Here is a 6,000-nt window from a genome sequence, read left to right on the forward strand (position 1 = left end):
AATCCTTTATCATTTTCTTCTGGGAACCTATATGTTTACAAGCTTTGCTTTTTAATAGGTTCCTCATATTTCACGTAATTGTATTTTCTTGTTAAATACTACAACTATGTATTTTTTGTCATCATGTATTCATAATTGTGTTCAAGATGTATGTTTTTGTGGAATGTGAAACAATAAATCAAATCAAAATAAATACATACATAAATGAATGATTTAATAAACAATTAGATAAATAAAAAAAAAATAAATGAATAAATAAATACATGAATAAAAAACACAAACTCATAAAGATAAAGAAGTGGTCCTAAATGACTGAGATTTGGGAGCAATGACCTCTTGATTTGTACTATTTTATTTCCTTTTTTTCTTTCTTCTTTGCTTGACATTTTTTTTTCTGACTACAATCCCCTGAACCAAACCCCAGACCCTATTAAACAATCGTTTCCAGGGCCCTGTTCAAAGCTGGTAATGAAAAATTAAAATGAAACCTATCATCAGTTTTGGTAAATCCCCTAAGTTGCAAGAGTATGTAAATGGATGTGCAGTAAAAAAAAATATCGGCTATGAATTAACGGAAGTTACGACTATGATCTAATATGATTATATACATATTTGTAAGACAAATTGATATACTTGTTGGAAGCTCTGTATTTCTGAAAGATGACAGATCTCATGTAGTGGTGTTGTGAAAGCTTGTAAGTTAACTTGCTATGGTTTTTGTTACTTCATTTCCGGTTACCCCTTCATGCATTTCCATGTCGTTAATTCTCATTCTTACCTTCACCCTGTTGCACCCACAAATGTAATAACGCCCACAAATGTAATAACGCCCACAAATGTAATGACACTTTACCCACAAATGTAATAAGCCCACAAATGTAATAACACTTTACCCACAAATGTAATAATTTCACCCACAAATGTAATAATGCTCTTTACCCACAAATGTAATAATTTTTGATCGCCCACAAATGTAATAATGACTTTACCCACAAATGTAATAAATTTGAAGGGATTTTTGGAAAATCCGTTCTGAACTAAAATCGTATAGTAATGCGTTCATATAGCACAAAAGTGCAAAGTCTCTTTTCCTGACCCGGTTAATTGACAAATTATAATATAAATCCAAAGTCTTTATTCCAGACCCGGTTGTTTCAAATATTGTTGTTGTTGTTTTAGCTTATACGGCGCGTGTCATTCAGTAGTGAATATTTGCGCCAAATATTATAATATAAGTACAAAGTCTTTATTCCAGACCAGGTTGTTTAAACAATAATAATATAAGTCCAAAGTCTTTATTCCAGACCCGATTGTTTCAAAAATGATAATATAAGTCCAAAGTCTTTTCTCCAGACCCGGTTGTTTAAAAAATAATAATATGAGCCCAAAGTCTTTATTCCAGACCCGGTTGTTTCAAAAATTATAATAAAAGTACAAAGTCTTTATTCCAGACCCGGTTGTTTCAAAAATAATAATATGAGCCCAAAGTCTTTATTCCAGACCCGGTTGTTTCAAAAATTATAATTTAAGTCCAAAGTTTTTTTACCAGACCCGGTTGTTTCAAAAATTGTAATATAAATCCAAAGTCTTTTTCAATACCCTGTTATTTCAAAAATTATGATATCAATCCAAAGTCTTTATTCCAGACCCGATTGTTTCAAAAATGATAATATAAGTCCAAAGTCTTTTCTCCAGACCCAGTTGTTTAAAAAATTACAATATTAATCCAAAGTCTTTTTCCAGACCCTGTTGTTTCAAAAATTGTAATATAAATCCAAAGTCTTTATTCCAGACCCGGTTGTTTAAAAAAATAATAATATAAGTCCAAAGTCTTTATTCCAGACCCGATTGTTTGAAAAAATGATAATATAAGTCCAAAGTCTTTTCTCCAGACCCGGTTGTTTCAAAAATTATAATGTAAATCCAAAGTCTTTTTCCAGACCTGGATGTTTCAAAAATTTAATATAAATCCATAGTCTTTATTCCAGATCCGGTTCTTTAAAAAATTATAATATGAGTACAAAGTCTTTATTCCAGACCCGGTTGTTTAAAAAAATAATCATATGAGTCTAAAGTCTTTATTCCAGACCCGATTGTTTCAAAAATGACAATATAAGTCCAAAGTCTTTTCACCAGAACCGGTTGTTTCAAAAATTATAATATAAATCAAAAGTCTTTATTCCAGACCGGGTTGTTTCAAAAATTATAATATAAATCCAAAGTCTTTATTCCAGACCCGGTTGTTTAAAAAATAATAATATAAGTCCAAAGTCTTTATTACAGACCCGGTTGTTTAAAAAAAATAATCATATGAGCCTAAAGTCTTTATTCCAGACCCGATTGTTTCAAAAATGATAATATAAGTCCAAAGTCTTTTCACCAGAACCGGTTGTTTCAAAAATTATAATATAAATCCAAAGTCTTTATTCCAGACCCGGTTGTTTAAAAAATAATAATATTAGTACAAAGTCTTTATTCCAGACCCGGTTGTTTAAAAAAATAATCATATGAGCCTAAAGTCTTTATTCCAGACCCGATTGTTTCAAAAATGATAATATAAGTCCAAAGTCTTTTCACCAGAACCGGTTGTTTCAAAAATTATAATATAAATCCAAAGTCTTTATTCCAGACCCTGTTGTTTCAAAAATTATAATATAAATCCAAAGTCTTTATTCCAGACCCGGTTGTTTAAAAAATAATAATATAAGTCCAAAGTCTTTATTACAGACCCGGTTGTTTAAAAAAATAATCATATGAGCCTAAAGTCTTTATTCCAGACCCGATTGTTTCAAAAATGATAATATAAGTCCAAAGTCTTTTCACCAGAACCGGTTGTTTCAAAAATTATAATATAAATCCAAAGTCTTTATTCCAGACCCGGTTGTTTAAATAATAATAATATGAGTACAAAGTCTTTATTCCAGACCCGGTTGTTTAAAAAAATAATCATATGAGCCTAAAGTCTTTATTCCAGACCCGGTTGTTTCAAAAATTATAATATAAGTCCAAAGTCTTTTCACCAGAACCGGTTGTTTCAAAAATTATAATTTAAGTCCAAAGTTTTTTCACCAGACCCGGTTGTTTCAAAAATTTTAATATAAATCAAAAGTCTTTTTCAAGACCCGATTGTTTCAAAAATGATAATATAAGTCCAAAGTCTTTTCTCCAGACCCAGTTGTTTAAAAAAATACAATATTAATCCAAAGTCTTTTTCCAGACCCTGTTGTTTCAAAAATTGTAATATAAATCCAAAGTCTTTATTCCAGACCCGGTTGTTTAAAAAAATAATAATATAAGTCCAAAGTCTTTATTCCAGACCCGATTGTTTGAAAAAATGATAATATAAGTCCAAAGTCTTTTCTCAAGACCCGGTTGTTTCAAAAATTATAATGTAAATCCAAAGTCTTTTTCCAGACCTGGATGTTTAAAAAATTTAATATAAATCCATAGTCTTTATTCCAGACCCGGTTGTTTAAAAAGTAATAATATGAGCTCAAAGTCTTTATTCAAGACCCGGTTGTTTAAAAAATTATAATATGAGTACAAAGTCTTTATTCCAGACCCGGTTGTTTAAAAAAATAATCATATGAGCCTAAAGTCTTTATTCCAGACCCGATTGTTTCAAAAATGATAATATAAGTCCAAAGTCTTTTCACCAGAACCGGTTGTTTCAAAAATTATAATATAAATCCAAAGTCTTTATTCCAGACCCTGTTGTTTCAAAAATTATAATATAAATCCAAAGTCTTTATTCCAGACCCGGTTGTTTAAAAAATAATAATATAAGTCCAAAGTCTTTATTACAGACCCGATTGTTTCAAATATTATGATATAAGTCCAAACTAAGATACGATAATGATGTTCCAGTGGAATAAAAATGAGAATCGAGCCTAGTCTTCTCTCCAGACCCAGTTAATTAAAACTGGTGGAATCAAAGTCTTTGTTGTTGTTTTAAATTATACTGAACGTATTGAGAATATACGCGCTATGAGTAAATTGAGAATCAAGCATAGTCTTTTCTCCAGACCCGGTTATTTAAAACTAAAAACTAAAACCCTATAGTAATGCCTTCATATAACACAAAAGTTCAGTCTTTTTCCAGACGCAGTAGTTTCAAAAATTATAATGTAAGTGCAAAGTCTTTCTTCCAGAACCAGTTATTTCAAAAATTGTAAATAACAATGGAACAACAACAAAAACCGTGTAAAGACCCCATAATCTTATTAATGCTGGATAACATGGACATATAGCGTAGTCTTTCAGCCAGACCCACTCATTTGTTTTTCAAAATAAGGCTAAGAGTAAAAATATAAATAACTCCAAATCTAATACCAAGCAATCCTTGAACCTTAGAACATGTTTTTAAAAAGAGGTCTAGAATGTTGTCTTTATCCCAGACCTAATGATTACAAAAATTACGAAAAAAAAATTTTCTAACATAAGACCCTATCATATTTTCTTGGAATAACATGAGTTGTAAAACGTTCTCTTTCCTCCAGACCAGGTTATTTAAGAAATGAATTAAAAAAGAAAATCAAGTCTAAAACCAGTTTTCAAAAGTTACACCCAGTAAAAAATATGTCTGTACCCCAAACCCAGATTCTTTTGTATAATAATACTAAGACCCATACAAAACATTGTAATTATGCATCTGCAAAGAAAACGCCCATTTTCCAACTTGGTTATTATTTAAAAATAAAATTGTCTAAAACAAATACCCAATAATCTAACTACTGTGGAATAACATGGAGGTCGATTGTAGACTTTCCTCCAGACACAATTATTTCAAGAATAAAAAACAATAAAACCCAACCCCCAACAACGAATCTAAGAACCAACAATCCTCCAAATTAAGACCAAGTACAAAAGCACGTTTAGAGCGTTGTCTCTATTCCAGACCCAGTAATTTAGAAATTTATTCAAACAATCTTAAAAACATAAGACTTTGTCATATTCTTATTCCTGTTGAATAACATTATTATTATGCTTAGACCTTCGTCTAGACCCAGCTATTTATAAGATAAACAAATATTGAAAAAAAATCAAAGCTAAGACCAATCTTTAAAATCAAACCCAGTTAAAATGCTTGGGATTAGAGAGTTGTCTTTACCCACATCCAGGTCTCTTAAAATACAAATTAAGCAAAAGATTAATCTAAAAACTTAGACACCAGCATCTCCCAAACTATAAAACCCTGTGATAAGGCATACCGTAAGTTGGTATACAACTTGTTTTTGTTTGATGGAAGTGAAATAAAATTGAATTGAATTGAATACCACAAAACGTCAAATTAATAAAAGGTGTAAATATTCAGATCTGAATGGTACGCGCCTTAAAAACCCAAAATAATAACAACAACAACGTTATTCTACATCAATGATATTGTGGCGTCTTTGTTAATATTGTTTGTCTGTTTTTATCGTTTCTAATAATTTCCTATTTTGAAATAACTGCATGGGTCTAGAGCAAAGACTACACCATATTTAAAGACTGGGCGTTGTGGCGTGCGCCTGTAATCCAAGCTATGTGGGGAAGTTACAAATTGATGTAGAGGTTCGAGCCCTGGTCACGTCTTTCGGATGGTGACGTTAAAGGTCGGTCCCAGACGTAAATAATCATATCTGATTGAGACACGTCTGACAAAACTCAAACACACACACACCCTCACACGTTTGCCCCCTGGAAAGATGAAACCTCAAGATGTTGATGGACCTGAATCCACCGACGGGACAGCCTAACTCCGTAACTCTGGTACAGGTGTGGGAGGGGGCTCTCCTTTCTTTGCCTGTCTCTCTTTCAGTCATTTCAAATCAGTTTTTTTTCCTATCTTATCACTTCTTGATCACATAAATCCTCTCTCTCTCTCTCTCTCTTTACTTTACCGGTCAATATATCCCCAGAAAATATTTCTTAGGCCACTGAGATTATTGGAATTGTAACTAATAAAAAAAAATGCTGAATATATTACAAATGGTGCTTGGTACTGAAAATTTAAAGTAC

This window comes from Lytechinus variegatus, chromosome 1, assembly GCF_018143015.1.
Source record: "Lytechinus variegatus isolate NC3 chromosome 1, Lvar_3.0, whole genome shotgun sequence".
In the NCBI taxonomy this organism is placed as follows: Eukaryota; Metazoa; Echinodermata; class Echinoidea; order Temnopleuroida; family Toxopneustidae; genus Lytechinus; species Lytechinus variegatus.